This window comes from Manduca sexta, chromosome 4, assembly GCF_014839805.1.
Source record: "Manduca sexta isolate Smith_Timp_Sample1 chromosome 4, JHU_Msex_v1.0, whole genome shotgun sequence".
Taxonomy (NCBI): domain Eukaryota; kingdom Metazoa; phylum Arthropoda; class Insecta; order Lepidoptera; family Sphingidae; genus Manduca; species Manduca sexta.
The window spans coordinates 10,008,453-10,029,713 of record NC_051118.1 but is presented as its reverse complement, the minus strand read 5'-3'; the positions used below and the strand labels follow the sequence as shown (position 1 = coordinate 10,029,713).

At 36.4% G+C, this 21,261-nt stretch overlaps 1 long non-coding RNA gene across 1 annotated transcript; it reads right to left on the bottom strand.

The window, feature by feature from the left end:
* Positions 1-16,858: 16,858 nt before the first annotated feature.
* Positions 16,859-20,988, bottom strand: LOC115445314. The gene is made up of 3 exons (XR_003938814.2): positions 20,951-20,988; positions 20,463-20,586; positions 16,859-17,100 (listed from the first exon to the last, which is right to left on the bottom strand). It is a non-coding gene; the product is annotated as an uncharacterized LOC115445314 (long non-coding RNA).
* Between the last annotated feature and the right edge of the window lie 273 nt (positions 20,989-21,261).

Sequence of the window (21,261 nt, the reverse complement as noted above, 5' to 3'; positions counted from 1 at the left end):
CTTATATTTTAACGTGAATCGCGACCAAAGTCACGGGTAAAACCTAGTTAATATTCAAAGTATCGCGTGGACTAAAACTAATCTTCTAACTAATATATAGTTTTAAATTGCATACGTCATTCTCTTAAACTAGGTGATGCTCGCGGCTTCGCCCTCGTGAATAACCTTCCATAGTATTACCTGTCCGAGGCTAGCTTATTTATTAAAAATCAGATTAGAAAATCCATTACTTCCCAACCGCATTAGAAGGATAAAAATTGCCTATTTGTTAATCTAGAGCATGGTCTACCCGTCAAGCGGCGATAGTCTAGTTGGGTGTGGAACGGACTGCCAAGACGAATGTCCGCAGGTTCAAATACCAAGGGCACACACCTCTGGCTTTTCTAAACTCATGTGTGTATTTTTTGTGAATTTATCGTTCGCTTTAACGGTGAAGGAAAACATCGTGAGGAAACCTGCACATCTGAGAAGTTCTCTATAGGAATTTCGAAGGTGTGTGAAGTCTACCAATCGCGCTATGCCAGCGTGGTGGCCTAAGGCCTAATCCCTCTCAGTAGTAGGGAGGCCCGTGCTCAGCAGTGGGCAAGTACATACAGGGCTGATATTATTATTATGGTCTACCCGTATTAAAAATGTCTTGCAAATCTCTGTTACACGCTATGCTCATTTAGCAATAAACAATACTGATACTATATCATCGGCCTGTCAATTAAGATGCACTTATAAGCTCACAAAATCGTAGATGTTGAAGTTGGCCACCGTCTCGATATTATGCTGACGTAGAAATCGTTTTATTTTTCAAATAACTCACATAGATTTACAGATTTTTCACTTAATTATAAAATTTTACTATATTTTGTTAATATCCGATAGTGTCGAAGGAAAGTTTCTCTATTTGATACGTAGGTCCCCTACGTCTCCGAAAGGTAGACATTGGTTAAGAAGCCAAAAGTCACCCAGGAGGCATTTGCGTCTAAAAGCCGGTGATATAAACATACACTGATCCTCAGGACTGGGAATGTACTTAAGCTGGATTTTTAAAATCTCTACAAGTATTTTAAACTAACGTAAGCTCGGAGAGACTTTTTAAATCCATTTTAAATACATACTCTTTATTTTTTAAGGTTAGGCAGAGATAGATCACACCTACTTTTCATTAGCAATTTTAAGCTCCATGTAATAAGGCAGCGAGTCATTTTCCATTTACCTGACACAATTCTACACTTCGGTCTGACACAGAAAAGACATCAATTTTCCCAACCCAGGAATCGAAACCGAGACCTCTGCACAGCAGTCGTATCATATATAACGCCACTAAAGCCATCAAATTATACCTTTCTATAAAAATCTATTTCGGTCGAACTCATACCAATTTCAAGAGATAAATGAACACAGCCTATAAAGCCTTAGAAAACTCATTAAGCTATCACTTGTCGAGCATCTGTCGTTAAGCCTAGTTAGAGCTCACCATGACTTGAGAATTCTCGAAAGTACATAAAAATTACGCTGCGAATAAAAGGCGTGTCGTATGCTGGTACTGTGGGTTCCGTAGTATTTGAGTAAGCTTTATATTTTCTGGTTGACATAACAGTATTGACTGTATGTTCTTCTCTTACCAGTAGATTTTTTTGAGCATTTCTTCACTTACCATCAGGTGTAGTGAAGACACATTGTCGTGACCTTAGAAAAAAAATATCATCTGAATTTTTTCACCTCTATTATGGAGATTTGCGCAACATATTTTTAAGCAGGTTGAAGAAAAGCATTAGCTAAGCCTACTGCCTGCTGCGTCGCCTACTAACCCCCTCTAAGGAACCCTTGACCGCATAAATTGCGTAAACAAACTCACACGGTATTACGTTCCCTGGGAATTAAACCCAGAACCTCCTGTTCCACAATCTATTTACGCCACCACTAGGCCAGCAGAGCAACAGTTAGAAACAAGGCAACTGAGTGCTAGATCTCTCGTACGGGTGAGTTCTTAATTGGGATCATTCTGACTAACCCTAAGTTGCAGTGCACAAGTGCTAATTTGCTTTAAAGGCATTGTAGCCAAAGAGTACTGGGCATTATGCGATGTAATCTAATATCTCAGAACGATGGACGTAGTTTAATGCCACACAAAGTTCTACGTGCCATATTAATAAATAGAACTCAGTTTTGCTCTGAAATGCAATACCAGCAAAGAAGAGAAATAGTTTGAGAGGCAGTCTAGTAAAATCAGCCTCTCAAACTCTTCCTTATTTAATAAACATATCGATGGATAGAACTCAGTGTCGCTATGATATGTGATATCAGCAAAAGACGCTGTCGAGTAAAAGTCAGCATCTCAAGATCTTCCCCATATAACAAACAGATCTCAACATTTCAACTGATATCTTAAGTGACAGTATATGACGGATGTTGAGAGCTGAGTTTCGTATCTCAAACATAACCCAACTGACAACAGAAGCTTAAATGGCGGCTCAAGTATTGTTTACTAAATAGTTCAATCATCTACTTAAGATCCTACTCAAAGGTGAGATGGGTTTACTAATACGGCTCTAGATTTCGCTACTTTTAATTGTTTATGTAGACTAACGTAAGGCAACGGTAGGTAATTGCTTGGTTGTGCCTCTGGTATTGTTTTAGTCAATGAGCGGTAGATGCTACCTAGCATTAGGCAGACTGTTTGCTCGCTTACCTACAAAGGTAATAAAAAAAACTACAGATTCAAATATATTATATACATACATTTCATTATGGACAATCGTAGTAGCAGCACGTGATGCTCATAAAAGAAGCATGATCTCTTAATAAAATTATGACCCATTCCAAAATTGACAATTGGTGGGAATCGTCAAGCATCCAATTTCTGTTTGCGACCTTTTAGTTTTTTCCCTTTTTTTCATGTTATAGGTTTCATTTTTACCTATCTTTAATAATCTCAATTTATAGCAACTTCAAAAAAGGTAGCAAACAAAATTAGTTTTCTGACAACTGCCACAAATTAACAATTTTGAAATAGGTCATTATTTTATTAAGAGTGCGATATATAGGTTGCAAAAATAATGAAATTGAATAATTACAATACAAAATTAATAAACATGAAATTGTGTGGGTTTGTAATAATTTCTCCGGGACCCTAAAACAAATTAACATAAACGCTGACCCCGTAATTGTGGCCGTGACTTTAACAAGTTTTTCACGAATTTAATTTCGCTTATCTGACCTTAACGTTGAATTTTTAAAATTGATTTTAGATATAATAGGCATACGGTATATTTATGTTTGCATATAAATCTATATCTAATATACATCTTTTTTCTTTCCTGCCAGCTCGAGCTTCTTTGTTTACTTTGAACTCTTTCATCTTTTTTACGTCCAATATAAAATGTCTGTAGTTATATAAAAGACTTAATTTGAGTAATAATTAAATATTCTCATGTACCTTGTCATAAATACAACTATGTTCGCCTACGTGATGAATAAAGCATTTTTATCTACACATATTATAAAACAAAGTTCTCTTTTCTGTCTGTATGTTATCAATTTTCTCAAAATCTTCTGAACGGATTTTTATGAAATTTGGTATGGAGACAGTTAAAGACCCTGGAAGGTTATAGGCTACTTTCTATCCCGAAAATATGTAGATAGCAAGACTAATCCCTGAAAAATCCTTCCCGCGAGCGAAGCCGCGAGCAATAGTTATTTTATATTTACTAATATTATTAAAATAATGCAACGTGTTCTCTGTTTTATCACACTTTTACACAACGTTTGCTAATCGTGGGACATTTGTACTATAGCGAATTCCGAGTTAATTCTGAGCAGAATAACCAATAATCCGATGTAAAACTCGAACCCCAGTCCTGAGCTCAGTTGTATTACAATACAGCCATACCACAATCAGTCAAACGGCAAACTAATTTAAACTGACGGAATTTTAATACATTTTTACTAGTTTAATTGTTTCATTTCATTTTACATTTCACAATGGTTTTAATAGGTTTTCTATGAAATTGCGGTAAACCGACAAAGCCAATTTATAGAACAATATGAAATGGTCAGAATAGTATTATAAAATACAAAAGCCTTATTGTCTATATCACAAGTTATAATAATAACAAGCAACGCACTGCGTCACGTTTGATGATGATTCTTTCCTAACCGAATTTTGGCTATGGCCAATCTCAACGGAGATCAGCCAGTACGACTGTGTGCGCAATATACAAGCACTCTCTGTTCCTTCACTCTCATAGTCCGGTGAGACGGCAATCCGCCATGACCGAAGAGATCAGGCGCAGGACCAACGACTTTACGTATTTTCCGAAGCATGGGGTTATCACACCAACTTCCTGACTCCGAGCTGCGACTAAGTATTCATAGATGTAAAACCCAGTCACAATTATTTTGGCCCGACCAGGGATTCGAACTCAAGACCATCGCGATAGTTGTACTCATGTCTTGTACTATCACAATTACGCCACCGCGGGTGTCACGTTCAAGAATAGATATTAGCATACAGAATACCATTCCACGCAAAATTCACGAAGAAAATGTAACACGGCCGAGTTACAAGTTTACATTGTCATAGAAAATAAGGTTGGGGCTCTTATTTTCATCCCGCACGTTATTTTAACAGTGCGTAACAAGCACGTAACACAACGCATCATGTTTAGGACTATAGACATTTGGCTTACAGAATACCATTCCACGCACATTTCTCAAAGATAACATGACACGGCCGCATTACGCGTTTACACTATCATACAGAATAAGGGCCCAGATTAGTAAATATTCTAAACTTCTGGGATATTCGTACCTTCAAACGTAAATGTTACATTTCCAAAAATAACCGTGTAATCCGATTACAAATCCAGCGACAGATGGGTCTTGTTTGTTCGACAAAGGGCCCTCGAGGAAACCTTTTGAAGGGACCTTGAAAATCAATTGTCATCATACTAGACCTCGGATGTATTTATAAAATGTAGAAGAAAATAATAATAATTTTTAGATATCTATCTGCGAGAGTTTGTTTAGTCTACACACACATTCACACCTTCTACAGGGTAGACAGAGGTGCTACCTCTTTTCGTCCTGTGTATTCCGTCTCATGACGTGATAGCAGCGTGCCTATCGTCGATTGGAGCACAGATTTCATACTCCGGGCTGATACTGAGCCAGAAAATTTATTTTGATTCTCGTCAATTCGAACCTGAGACGCTAGATTTTTTTAGAATGTATTACGACTACGTCACTTAGGCAATGTTTAGGTTCTGTTTAATCTATTTCTGCCGAACAGTATACTGTTTTGTTATGCTTTGAGGACATAGTCAGTATCAATAATATAATAATAATATCAGCCCTGTAATACATACTGTCCCATTGCTGGGCACGGGCCTCCTCTACTACTGAGAGGGACTGAGCTTTAGTCCATCACGCTGGCCTAGTACGGATTGGTAGACTTCGCTCACCCTCAGAATTCCCATAGAGAACTTTTCAAGTATGCAAGTTTCCTCAAGATGTTTTCTTTCATCGTTCAGTGTCATTTATTAGTACAATAAAAACTAATGTCCATTATTTATAAAGAGGACGAGTATAGTGGATAGCGACTGTATTTCTAACTAGTTATTGATCGCGGTTCCGCCTACATGTAAATATTTCCGGGGTAAAGGTCCTGCTTTATGTGTTATCCACTCGGGAGTAATATAGCTTCCTATTAGTGAATAAAACTTTCAAAATCGGTTAGTAGTTCTTGCGATTAGCTTGTTCAAACAAACTCTTCAGCTGAATGTATTAGTATAGATTCGTGAAGCTACTGTTTCTAAGCTTACATATATTGAATCCAGTGTAACTACTGGACATAATAAGACTTAGCATGTCACGTCTCAGGATGGCGAGTGCAGTGGAATACCTAACAATACTCATATCGCTTACCATCAGGCGAACGGCAAGCTCGTCTCGTTATTCAAAGTAATAAAAAAACTATCAGGCAAATCAGCTCCTCAGATTCAAGTAATCTGAAATGAATTCGGGGAATATATTGACGTCACGAAAGCCGCGAATTCACCTTAACACATCTTGTAAGTTATCAAATTGCTTCAACACCTTATGACACGTGTTGTAACTTATCAAAATACTCTTATGTCCTTAGAAGCTTAGGTATATATTTATGTGATTATCAGTTCTATAGTTTTTTGAAACGTGCATGACAAGTTGTCTCCTCTGCAGCTGATGTTAAGTGAAGTTGAGTCCAATAGAATGTCGAGAGACGATTACTCCCGCAGTGGACACCATTATACCAGCCTATTGGAATCTTTATCAGTGCTATACAAAGCCCTTCAACTTTAAGTTATTCTTCTTCTTCTTCTTAATCGTTCCCCATTGCTGAGGATCTTGACTCCTTCTGCGTTTTGAAATCTGTTTCCTGTTGGTACCATCCGTTGCCTGATGAAGAGCAGTTGCTGATGGATATGTCCAGCAGTTCGAAGATCTGGTTTAGGCTCTTAGCTACAAAGAAAAGAATATGTCAAGTATAAAGACAAAACCGCACCAAAATATATATTACGAGCTCATTGCGAAAACGTGTGTTTAGCTAGTGGGGACAAATTTCAACTTTTTTATTGTTCCTCGTAAAATGTTACGGCTTCAGTATGTTTAACAAACGTTGAATAAGCTAAGTAATAAAATTTAACAAATTTTATCCACGTTCTAATAATATTTCTACTCACGTCCGAGCAGTTGATTCGTTTAGTGTTTGCGCCATAAAAATCTATACTTATATAAATGCGAAACTACTAAAACGATTGGATATGGAGTAATGTTAACGCATCGATAGCCTAGTTGCGTGTGGAACGGACTGCCGAGACGATTGTCCGCAGGTACAAAACCAAATGGCACACACTTCTAACTTTTCTAAAGAAATATGTGTGTATTCTTTGTGAATTATCGCTTGCTTAAACGGTGAAGGAAAACATTGTGAGGAAACCTGCATACCTGAGAAGTTCTCTACAGGAATTTTAGGGTGTGTGAAGTCTACCATTCTACACTAGGCCAGCGTGGTGGACTAAGGCCTAATTCCTCTCAGTAGTAAAGGAGGCCCGTGCAGCAGTGGCACAGTATATAAAGTTACAGGGCTGATGATGATGATGAACGTTAAACCTAAGAAAGGATGCAGCATACAGCCGCGGCAAAGGATGAAGTTTTATGGAAGGGAATCCGACACAACTTATAGGTACTAATATGCATAAATGTGGTCTGCAAATCGTTCTAATGATAATTAGATTTTATATAAATTACGAAAGAGATGCTGGCACGAATCGGGTTATATGGACCCTTAGCTACTAGCCTATAGGCATTTTTTAGTATATATCACTGGGTTATTTCTACGTGAATGAAACTGTGAGCCAAAGCCAGCGTCAAAAAGCTAATGTAATCAAATTTTACAAAATTCGTCCATGTTCTGAAAACACGTCCAGCCACGAGACGAAAAGGTCATTTAACGACAAAATTAGCACAAATACAAAATTCCAAATCCAAATACGTTAACTACAAACATATTTTTCTTTATGTGAAGTAAAGCAAATACTGTTTATTTTTGTGAAGACAACATTTTTGATATGAAGGCAAAATAAAAAATTATATAATGTTTGGGTGGTGTTACTACTGCTTATGGGGAATACTGTTTACAATCAGCCGAGCGGCATACTCGCCTCATCATTCAATTGCATTCATCATCATCATCATCAGCCGCAGGATGTCCACATGGGCCTCCCCCAAAGATTTCTAGATCAACCTATAGGAAGCGGTCCACATCCAGCGACCTTCTGCTATTTTTATTGGGTCATCTGTTCACCTCAGTTGGAGCTGCATCTGTTGTTATTTGATCTGTTTCATCTGTCAAAGTTATTGCATGTATTAAAATCTAAATGATTCCATTGGTTCAATAAATTATTTCTTTTAAATCGGTTGTCTATAAAAATGCTGTACAAAATACATTTTACCTATTTATGCTACAACTGCATTGGTTACCAAAAAACCTGAATTTTCCGATTACTTATACTCAGTTGCATAACCTGCAAGTCAACTTTCCTCACCCAATTTAAAAAAAATAGATGTAAATATTTAACGAAAAAACGCTTTTCACTCATCACTTCATGCCAATGCAAAGTTCTTTATTAGCCGACATAGCCGCGTGGGGGTGCAATTTATAAACTGCTAGCATTTAAAACATTTATAAGTTTAAACAAATAAATCGTTTAACATAAAGTGCGTATTTTGTATATCTGTTCGTTTATTTATATCATTATATAGTTTTAATGAGATTCATTAGCAAGTGTTGAAAAATTTTACACACGCTATCCGGAACGTTTACGTACGAACTGCGAAATGCAGCAGGCACACAAAATAATAGTAGTCAATATATTTTTTTATCAGTATCTAGGTGTTCCTCACGTTTTCCCTTAGTGTCCCACTTTCCAGCAGGGGCCGTATTCTCTATCCCGCACGTTATTTTTAACAGTGCGTAACAAGCACGTAACACAAAGCATCTTGTTTAGGACTATAGACATTTGGTTTACAGAATACCATTCCACGATAATTTCTCGAAGATAACATGACACGGCCGCGTTACGCGTTTACACTATCATACAGAATAAGGACCCAGGCTAGAGAAAATAGTAGTAGTCATTGTAAACATTTTTATCAGGGTCTAGGTATCGCCTACGATTTTCCCCAAGTGAATTGATACAAATAGCACTGCTGTTGATAGGATATATTTTATATCCGCCCGAATAGCGACCACCCTACACAGGGTGTTAAAGCCCGCCATAGTGGTCCACGTAAGTGTGTTGCGTTAAAGGATCAGACTATGTATATCCGGTTTCAACAGGCCGGCATAATTGTGTCGACTGTCGCTGGGTAATCATATCCGGTTTCAACAGGCCGGCATAATTGTGTCGACTGTCGCTGGGTAATCATATCCGGTTCCAACAGGCCGGCATAATTATGTTGACTGTCGCTGGGTAATCATATCCGGTTTCAACAGGCCGGCATAATTGTGTCGACTGTCGCTGGGTAATCATATCCGGTTTCAACAGGCCGGCATAATTGTGTCGACTGTCGCTGGGTAATCATCTCTTGTCAGTCGATATTCTATTGGACCTTACTCTATTTACCATCAGGTGTAGTGGCGTTTCTTTACCGTGCCTTATAAAAAAAAGTTTAATTTATGTTAATGGAATAGTATGGTTTATCTATGAGCAAAATTTCATCTAAATTAGTGAAGCAGTTTTTTTGTTTATTTTTTTCAACATCCACTGCCTCAATAGTGAATTGTATTGTATGTGCGGTACGACTATCGCTCTGAAGTTTTGGGTTCGAATCCCGGGCGACACACCTCTACCTACCTTTCTAAAGGGGAAAAGGACGTGATGCTATGTATATAACATCCAAACATCTTTACGAGCTTTCGTATTAATATCAAGATCCAATCAAATCAACAATCCGAAACTCGTACATGCCAACAATTTTAATTGAGTATCGAAGCCAACGAAAAAACATTCATTAACTACAAAAAATGCGGCACATTTCGACTATCGGCGTCGAAGGCTTCTGCGAACGAATTCAACGATTAATTAGTGTCTATTGTCTGATTATTTTAAATTCTACACGATTTTTAAACCACTGACGAGGCTACCTAATGACGACTGTATGTTGACAACATCAACAATTTCTTTTGCTGGTGGTAGAATATATTTTATATCCGCTTGATAGCGAGCACCTTACACAAGGTGTTAAAACCCACCATAGTAGCTCATTTAAGTGTGTCGCGTTCCGGGATTGCCTGTGTAAATCCGGTTCCAATAGGCCGGCATCGACCGCTTTCTGACGGGTAATCTCTCGTGCAGCATGTGTATATCTGGTTCGAATAGTCCGGCATAATTATGTCGACTGGCAAGGGTTAATCATCTCTCGTGCGTCGACATTCTATTGGACCCCATTCCACTTACCATCATGTGCAGGGGAACAATTTGCCATGCAATATAAAAAAAAATTTACGAAGCGGTAATCTTACAAAATTAAATATCCGGGCTTCACACAGACGTAGTCTATATATTACTTATACTACACTAGTACAAACCTTATAGAGGTAGAACTTTCTAAAGCAAGCATCTGCGCGTCGCTTGACTTTTATGTCTCGTCATTTCACTGGTTATAATATCAAACAAGTTTCCTCTTTATGGGAAAAGTTACAATCACCAATTACCACGACATAGGTGTGTCGTTCCTTAATCACCCTCTGTATGTGCGGTTTTAATAGGCCGGCATAATTGTGGCGACTGACGCTTCCTTGGACCCGATTCCACTTTCCATCAGGTGCAGCGGGAAACTACCATGCATCTATATCAAAGTACAAGTACCCATTCTTATTGTTATAGAAATTAAACGCTTTTTTTGAAAGTTAAGTTGCTTTATCCAATCAAAATATCTCCTCACCCCCTCAAACTAATCTCAGACGGATTTATGCAAGAAACCTATCAGACAAAGTTGTTTTATGTCTGAAAATCTAACGTTAAATAGTTCTTAGTCTAACAATTTGACCGTTATCGGGATTCATTATTCTGAACTATCAGTTTAAATTAAACCGTCTCGCTGGAGTCGTCAGTGGCACAATTGAGAGGAGACAGCGATATTATATGCATTTAGTAAGTTTGTAAATTTATTTTAATGTGATTTTTACACAACGTAAACAAACTGGCGTGACGAACTGGAACCATTTAAAAATAACTCATTCACAACAGCGTTGGATCGTGATTCATGGATGGACCTTGGGGATGCCTTTGACCAAAGTTGGGATATTATAGGTTGATACAATACAATACAATATAATAAACAAACTGATTTACTATGCACGTTTTATTAGGTTCTTTTTATTTAACACAGATGTGCAATTTTGCCTAATATTTCAATTTCGGTATAATTGAATTTAATAATAATAATAATATCAGCCCTGTATTATATACTTGCCCACTGCTGAGCACGGGCCTCCTCTACTACTGAGAGGGATTATGCCTTAGTCCACCACGCTGGCCTAGTGCGGGTTGATAGACTTCACACACCTTCGAAATTCCTATAGAGAACTTCTCAGATGTGTAGGTTTCCTCACGATGTTTTCCTTCACCGTTAAAGCGAACGATAAATTCACAAAGAATACACACATGATTTTAGAAAAGTCAGAGGTGTGTGCCCTTGGGATTTGAACCTGCGGACATTCGTCTTGGCAGTCCGTTCCGCACCCAACTAGGCTATCGCCGCTTTTTGAATTTACAATCGTCAATTTATCTCAAATTACCGTCCCTGGACACTACAGTCATAAGTCGACCAACGCGACGTCTCTTGACGTTGGCAGCCAAAAGACCTTGTAACAGATTACTAGGCCAGCGGCTTGATCGAATTATCATTCAGTTGATTATTATTGTACCATTTGGTACACTTCCGTTTTGACAGGTATCATTTATTATTTATCTTTTACTGTTTTTTCACGCGGCTTTGCTCGCGTGATTTCAGTTTGCTAAAATAAAACATTTATTGAGAACTTCTTCTTTTCTTCTCCCGTAAAAAAGGATACGTCACTGTATGGACTTCTTCTCTTTCAACTTTAATAAAAATGTGCATTTTTGCTCTATTGCCACATGAAAGGACAAACCAACAAACACTTTCTCCTTCATAATATTCGTAAGGATTCATTCATATCTGCCTCGAACATCCACCCTCGGGAATAGCTCAGCTTCGACATATAAGGAAAGCGTTGAAAAGGCAAGGTCAACCATATTTCAGGATTACTAATGGCTTTTCGTATAGGAAACCATTAAGCTTTATTTATTATAGAATACACGAGAATAAATATAGAAATATAAAAAAATATAGTACAGTATTATAATATATTCTCCCAATACTGGACACGAGTATTCTTGTACATATGAGTCAGGGGATTTATATTAACAGTAGAATTTATGTCTTTTCATGATGCGATTAGAAACCATTTTTAATCACGAAAAAGAGACAAATTTCAAATCGAAATCCTATGCAAATATTATTTGCTTGACTATGGATCGAACTCTCGAGCCCAAGCCTCAGATCAAGAACCCCTGCTTCTAGAATGCTATCGTAAACCTTTTTATATTTTGTAAAACCATTATATCAACCTCGAATATAAATATTGTAACGAATAGCAAATTACTCTATTAGTATCCGGCAACTCACATGCAATAAACTAATTATCTTTAACCTTGTTACTAGTAAACAGTAAACATGAGTTTTTTACCGATTTAAATAATATATCATTTGTATTTTTATTTTTACTACTGAATGACAAGAGAAACTAAGCGATTGCTTAATAATAAGCAACACGTCGGTTTTAAACAGTGCCATAATTTTTTTATATTGTACATAGCAAAGTTACCCTATACACCTGATGGTAAGTGGAGAAAAGTCCAACAGAATGTCGACCGACGAGAGATGATTAGCCATTAGCAATCGCCACGATTATGCCGGCCTGTGGGAACCAGATATACACAGGCTGATCCCGGAACGCGACACACTTACGTGCGCTACTATGGCGGGTTTTAACACCTAGTGTACAGTGGTCGCTATCCGGGCGGATATAAAATATATTCTACCACGATAAGATTTAACATTTTAAGACTAATAAAGGCCGGTAATAATACTGGCTACAACGCCCTGCAATCTACTACAAAACTTTCAACAAAACAATGCATGCAATACGTTATTTGGCGATAGAAATAGATATTATATTGGTTTCTATCCGAACTCTCGCTGATGACCTGCACCAATTTCCAACTTGAATGCGAATTTTAGAAGTCATAAACATAACAATTATTAAAGACGCTGTAAGTCTATCCTTTAAACCAAACCACATAGCGACAAAGTTCCTTTTGATGGTCCGGTCTAGCTATTTAGGTTTTAGCCTACAGTTAAGTCTGAACTTAAATGGTTAATAACATCCTTGAATAAAACCCATGTTAGTATAGCGACGAGGTTGTTCTGTCTCTTTGTCTTTATAACACCAAGCCACAAACAAGCTGTGTCTTATTTTGAAGGATATTTACACAATGTTAGAGCATTATTATTCATACTTATATTATAAATGCGAAAGTAACTCTGTCTGTTACGCTTTCCCAGATGAACCACTAAGCTGATTTTGTTGAAATTCGGTATGGAGATAGTTTGATAGTCTGGGAAGAATATAGGCTAATTTTTATCCTGGGAAAACTCTTTCACAGCAGTGAAGCTGTGAGCAAAATCTAATATATAATAATATCAACCCTGTATTATATACTGTCCTACAGCTCGGCACGGGCATCTTCTACAACTGACATGGTCGAGACCTTAGACCAGAATGCGGGCCTAAAGTGGACAGACTTCAAATATGTTGAATTGGTACATTTATGTTTGTTTATGGTAATGTTTGTCTATGTTTGATAATTGTCTGATTTATTTGTTTTGTGGCAATACGCCTCCTCTCACGGATGGACTGTAAGCGAGCACACACGATTATGTAGCTCATTAATATTAAATAAAATATCCAAATAAATAACAGTGATACGTCATAGAAGTTTTATTAACAAAATACTTTCAAAATTCATATTGTCAAACAAAATATCTATACTAATATTAAGAAGAAAATTTTGTGAGTTTGTTTGTAGAGACCAATCTCTGGAACTACAGAACCGATTTTGATAATTCTTTCACAAATAGTAAGCTACATTACTCTCGACTTCATCTGTCTATTCCGGGAAAATCTAATCCGGGTTTTTTATCCCGGTAAATTCTTTTACATGTGCGGAGCCGCGGGCAAAACGTAGTCTATAATAAAATAAAGCACATATTGTAAGTCGACCTAGCTCGTCCGTCACAAGCCGAGTGGCTCGGACAGTAACTCGATTACGAACTGTCAGCTCTCCCCACGCGACTTGTTCTTCAAGTTGGATTTTCGTAATAAAATAAATAAAAACTTTAAGCCAGTAATGTCTTGGACAGACTTGACGGAAGGAAAGATAAACAGTAATTAGTCGAAACTACATAATAACCGTTGATATTCAATTATTGTTTTTAGGTATTAAGGTCATTAAAGACTTTGCTTTTCTGCAAAGCAATACAGAGCATTTTGTAAACTAGTAACCTTGGCAATCAAGGATGCAAATAAAAGATTGCTGTCAAGCCATGTCCAAATAAAATCATTGGTAGCGATGTTAAAAGAGAAAGAGCTTAAAAACCAAATTAATACAGACTATGTTTCAATATCTTAGGCTATATTTGTACCAACTTTAGCTACTAAAACTCGCTAAACGTTTCTGTAACTCGGATTATCTTAATTTTTTCTGCCGGTACCAATCGCGTGACCAACAAATCGGTTTATGTAAATGAGATGTCGCTTTGTCTCTGTTCCTTATAGACTAGTAAGTTATTTCCTTGTGCCTTCAAAATAGTTATATTGCAAAACGAGGCTATACTCTAATAGTTACCAAGGGTACACGACGCTAACTTTTCTAAAGTTATGTGTGTGTTTTGTGAATTATCACTAGCTTTAACATGAAGGAAACTCCTGTATAAAACTAGCCTGTTTCCTTTTCAAGGTCTAAAACTTATTTTATTTATTGCCTTAATAGGCCAATGAGATAGCCATCTGCCTGATGGTAAGAAGCATCCACCACCCATAGAGGCACAGCCAGGCCGTTATCTATCAAGAGGTGAGCACTCTTTATAAGCCTCGTTTAAAGGATAAGTCATAGAGCTCGTGGAATACCAATGTAGAGAGTTTATTTGAACCTATCTCCATACTAAATTTGACCGAAATCCGTTCGGTAGTTTTCGAGTTTATAGCATTTCAGACAGACCCGGCGGAGGATTTTGATTTATAATATGTAAGGATCATTCAGCTACGTTCCTATTAATTTCTTTACGAATAAAACTTAATATTGGTAATGTACGTTATATCTGTTACAAATGGATTTGGTAAACTGAACCGAGGTAGAGTTATTTTTCATGTTTTCAATCCACCGCAAATCCTTTGAATACTGGGAAATGAAATATGAAATAGATTTTGTAACAAAGCGGCTCGGAGATGGAAAAACTATTTTTGAAAAGGCAGACGGACATTACTTATGAAAAACGACGTAAAATGAAATACCACGTATCAAAATGCTTCTGAATATAAAATAGGATCTTTGATGCGCAAATTTCAATTTCACCCATAATTTCGAAATGCTAAGTAAATATTTGTAAAATAATAACAGAATTCTTTCGATAATTAAATACGATTGAAGTAGCAATTTAACAACAAACAAAAACGAAGTAATAGAGTTTTGAATTTAACTTTATTATAAAAACTAAAACACAAAACGATGTATCGATTGAAATGTAAAAAATGTCTGCAAATAGTTTCGGTTTTAAATTAATAAAACGATTTTACTACGAACCAATTCAAACAAATTGACATTCCAGATTCAAATTTATTAATACCCAAAAAAGTGCTACCAAATCTGCAAAGGACTCACAACAGTGCCTAAACGTAGTGGACATGTCCATTTTGAATTAGTCGGGTATTCCTGAAGTAGTGTAGAATGTATGTAAGATGAACACGGTACAGAGCACTGGAGGGCATGGAGGTTCCATCAAGAAGGACCACAAACATGAGGTGAGTGTTTCTTTAATCTTGTTAAATTTATAAAATGACTGGTAGGTAATTTTATCCAAGAAGGCGCGTCTCACCACCTTTTCATTGGGAGTGTTGCGAGTTAAGGTTGGTATATCTCTTCTTTATTTGACTATAGTCGTGAAAGGTAGCTCAAAACCGTTAAATTGTAGGAATATTAAATGTCTTCTGCAGGTCTTGACTTATGAGAATGACAATGCCACGCATGTAGGTGGGATATTCCTTGTAATCTATGTCGTTAGCTTACCAATTCCAAACTTCGTCTGCCATCTCTCTTTCATCGCATTCACGCACAATACGTTCCATTTCCACATAATATATAACCCATAGAGCATATAATTACCAAATTTATAACTCCACCAACTAGCACTAGTATCGCGTGCCTCCTGAGTAATAAATCTAATCCGCGTGTAATCCGACCAAAATAAATAGGAGCTGTCGCTGACGACGCTTCTAGGCTATTTTATGATCTTCTACTTAGTCGGGTATAGTGGTTTATGCTGTCAGGCGGTGCCAGGGTCTTGAAGGCCTATATGTTGGAGATATAAATTATGTACACCTACATCCAAAGTTAAGTGGTGTATCCTTAAATGTTTCAAGCAATTAAGGTGTGGTGGTCTTGATCTTATGATAGGAGGACTGTACTCTATAAGTTTTATGGTTTAGGTCCTTGATCGGATTTTGGGTATATTACAAATTTCAAGACGGAAATAAACATATATAAGCTCACGCCTTTATCTTTAAGAGATAAGGCTGACAGATGACTTATGCACGGAGTTCGAAATAAAAGAAAAAAAAAACATTTATTGGCCTCAAATTGGGTGGTAAACATAATTTACAGTAAATAAAACTTATTACGAAGAATTTTATAGTTAGGTGAGTACCTACAGACATACGTACTCAGATACTCACCCAGTGTGGTACCAAATAACCGATTTCTGCAATTTCCAAATTTTCCCTATACTGAATTTCCACTTTGAAATAGAAAACCTAGCATAGGTGTTTACTCCTTTCCTAATAGAGGTCGGCATTTTCCCTATGCGGAATTTCCATTTTTAAAATAGAAAACTTAGCATAGCTGTTTACTCCTTTCCTAATAAAGGTGAGCATATTAATGACATATAAATGAAAAACTCAAGAATTAAGGTACATTTATTTATTAAAACATCAATAATAAACTCTATTTCTTAATACATTATTAAGTAAAAGTTCTTTGAATTTTCACCGATTGAATGCCTTTACACATCGTGCTTAATCAGCCATGCTCGTTACTACATCATAAGATTATAAAATGGTTACTTATTTCCTGATATATTTCTTCAAACACTACGGCACGCTAGCACGGACCTCTGTGTGCTAACATTTCTCCGCTACACTTTAACCTGGAAAAAATTGTATATAGTGCCATCTATCTTGCTTGTCTAACTAAATTAACTTCAACATTTGAGGTTATGTCGACAGGGTTGCTGTCCACCACGTTGGCTCAACAAAAAGATATAAAATATAATTGACAGATATTTATATGTAATACTAGCTTTTGCTCGCGAATCCGCCCGCGTGAGAGGTTTCCGGGATAAAGATACAGCGGGCACTTTGTTTTATAATATGTTTCTAGAACTTTTTAAGAGGAACAATTATTAAATAATGTTTACCGTTTACTCGGTGAACGCAACGAAAACTCTTAAAAGGTATTACGTAAATTCTCAATATTTTTTCTATAGCCTTTCTCTACAAATGAGCTATCCAACACTAAGACATTTTTTTTAATTGCAACAGTAGTTCCTAAGACTCGCGCGTTCAAACAAACAAACTCTTCAGCGTAATATAATGATATATATAGATGAATAAAATGTACTTATATATAAAGCTGTAACAATTCTAACCAGCAAAAAAATAGCTGAATAAATAAAATAAATAAAAAATTCAAATAAACTCTTCATATTAATTTTAATCGAGCTAATCCCTCTTTATACAAAACAAAGTAAACTCTTTGTAGTTTATTTAAGCGTGAAATTTAAAAAAGTATTTCTTTCTAAAGTTCGTTTTACTAACTATATTTAACGGCACCACTACAGTAACATTTATTATCTTAGGGCAATTTGTCAAGATAACAATTAATTAAGTTTATATCAGAGAAGGGAACGGGAATTCTCTGAATATTTTTTTACATTAAGATTAATGAACTAATATTTTTTAGTATAGATTCTTGACAAGAACAGAACAGTCTGATTTATTCTTGATAAAATGGCTAGAACTCGTTTGATGGTACCTGGATTACACACAATTTTTATTTCATTTAAATAAGGTTCTCCAACAGTAATAATAAATAATAATAATATCAGCCCTGTATTATATACTTGCCCACTGCTGAGCACGGGCCTTCTCTACTACTGAGAGGGATTAGGCCTTAGTCCACCACGCTGTAGTGCGGATTGTTAGACTTCACACACCTTCGAAATTCCTATAGAGAACTTCTCAGATATGCAGGTTTCCTCACGATCACTTCCTTCACCGTTAAAGCGAACGATAAATTTACAAAGAATATACACATGATTTTTAGAAAAGTCAGAGGTGTGTGCCCTTGGGATTTGAATCTGCGGACATTCGTCTTGGCAGTCCGTTCCACACCCAACTAGGCTATCGCCGCCGGTGTTGTCTCCAACAGTACATATTTTTTTATGTAAAATAATAATCACATTCTAATGTCTTTATTAATGTGCAGACAGCAATTAGGGCATTTATTTTTCGCTATGTTTTATGTGTGGGTATTCCGTCCCATTTTATAATAGTTTGGTAAGTCTTTCGTTTAAGTGACCTGAGGTATTATTGTCAGCATTTTTTGACAGGCTCAGCAATATGACCCCACTGTGGGTACCTGTTACTGTTTATGTTAAGTGGAGTGGGGTTCGGATAGAATGTCGACTACGAGAGATAATTGATCATTGCCAATCGACACAATTGTGTCCTGTTTGAGTTATTCACGTGTTACACAAGTTTCAAATAAATTTTATTTGATAGATACAGTTCAAAACAGCTTTTGTAGATAGTACTAATTTTATTTGGAAGCATAGATTAGAGTGGCTTTTGTATTTGGTCGGCTTATATACATTAATTGACGAGTTTTACCCATGGTAGGTCTCTCATACCACTGTAATATCTATTTCTGCCGCCTAGCAGCAGTATGTAGTCACTCTTGTGTTCCGGTTTGAAGGACGTTGTAGCCATAACTACTGGACATAATAATACTTAACATCTCATGTCTCAGGATGGCGAGCACAGTGGAATACCAAACAATACTTTATGATTCAAGGTGTTGGATGGTGTTTGTACTATTTATGGGCGGACGTATCGCTTACCATCAGGCGAACGGCAAGCTCGTCTCGTCATTGAAAGTAATAAAAAAGAGTAACATTTACTCGTACTGAACCAAGACCTAGGAATTATACCTGTTATAGTCTATAAGCTTTCCAAGAAGAAAATAACTATAATATAACTCAACAATGAAGACTTAGCTGAAAATTGTTAATAATTTTAAGGTTTACTTTACGGTTATTACACGGCTTATTAAAAGTTTGAACCGTGAATATTACTGGAAGATAAGTTCGCCCGCTGAAATATTACACGACTCTTGGATGTTCTGAAAGTTACTGAAGCGATCATTAACCGTACTTTATCTTTATTTTACAAAATATGCTTCGTGAACTGCGGCTTCAAAATTTATTTTATAAAATATGCTTCATAAACTGCGGCTTTACTTAAAAAATAAAAAACTAATATTAATAAGGTATTAATTTTATGTGCGATACGGTACCTCTTTATTTTGTTACCAAACTGAGACGCAAAACAGATTACAATAAAAAATTATATAAAATGTACAAACTTAAAACTACATTGAATTCCACAACTATGCGCCCTTATACTAGTTAATTACTTAAAGTGCGGACTAAGTTAAATTAAAACTGTATAATTAAAAAAAAAAACAAGAATTTAAAATTTCGGTTATGGCTTCGCTTATGTTATATTTTCAAGCCAATAGATTTCTATGATTTTTAAAATCAGAACAGCTCTTTCAAAGATTACCTCGTTCGAACAAAAAAAAACTATATGATTACACTATATGAGGAAAGAGATATACTAGGACTTGTGCAAATGTCATATTTCCTAAGACCCTTTAGGAAAACGTGCGGAAATATTAAATTACATACAGAGTGTGAAATATGAATGTAAATAAACGTTTGAGAGGCGGAAACTTTGATCAACGTGTACATTTTTCTTCCTTTCATATGATCCATCTGTAGATTATGAACAAGGATCTTGCGTGAGATAAAAAGAAAAATAGCAAAGCGTGTTATATAATGTGCTATTTAATATTGTAAATCACATCATGGGACGGAGCACATTTGGCTAAAAGTGGATACCCTGGTTGCGCCTCTGCATACATCTTCGGCGATAAATGTGTAATATGGGTGTATGTGTGTGTGTGTGTTTAATATTATACATAATATATATGTGTTGGTTTTTTGTTCAATGACAGATCGATGAAATTTTATGATATTTTATGTTAAAGACTTTCTTGTAAATCTTAATAGTATAACAGAAAAATAAATATAACATAAATATAGTTTATAAGATAAAAACATCATCCTTTACGTCTTTGAATGATGATTTAGGACATATAATTGAAAATGTAAAAAAAACTATCAACATTTGTTTCCGACTATAAATAATAGATGTCGCTACTCACTGGCACCAGTTGGTGTAAGTGACTCCATTAGTGCCACACACAGGTATGTACGCTGTGGGACAATTACACGGCTTAGCAGCTGAGGCCAGCATTACTGTACCCAGGATCAGTAGAAGAGCGAACACTGAAGAGAGAAAAATATACATACAGGATCGCGCCTTCTCTATTATTAAGGGTAGGCAGAAATGTTACACATAAACTTTTCTTATTTTTTTAAATTTGGTTACAAACGTGTACTCGATCACATTCTTTCCTATGATTGCAAAGAGTGGTGTGTTGGGGGGGGGGGGGTGTCAGTTTCTGCTGCTTGATAGCTCGTACCTCTCCTGCCAACTATGTTAGGTCCTACGTAATCAGGTACCAGCTTATTTGCCGGGCTACTGAGCAGAAAACCCCAATATTACTTTATCAGGAGTCGAACCTAAGAACCCAGCAGTCGTACCATAATACAACTGCCACCAAAATATTATTAGTAAAAAAATACATACCAAAAAACTTCATTGTGATTTCACTGTAGTCAAAGAGACTCGTTATGATGTTACTTACCTTAAACCACTCTTTATAAAGTCCTGGTAAAGGTAAGGGCTTATTCACATGCCACCACATCCATAGTTATTTATCTTAATACTTGGAAAAATACTAGACTATGGATGTTTGGATGTCTGTTAGTAGTAAATGTTGTAAGTAACAGCTCAGCAGGTTTAGATGCAATTTGGCACTCAGCTATAACAATGTCGCAGACTAACGTAAAAGAGGTTTCTTTCTATCACAGAAAACAACACAACGATACTTTTACTTT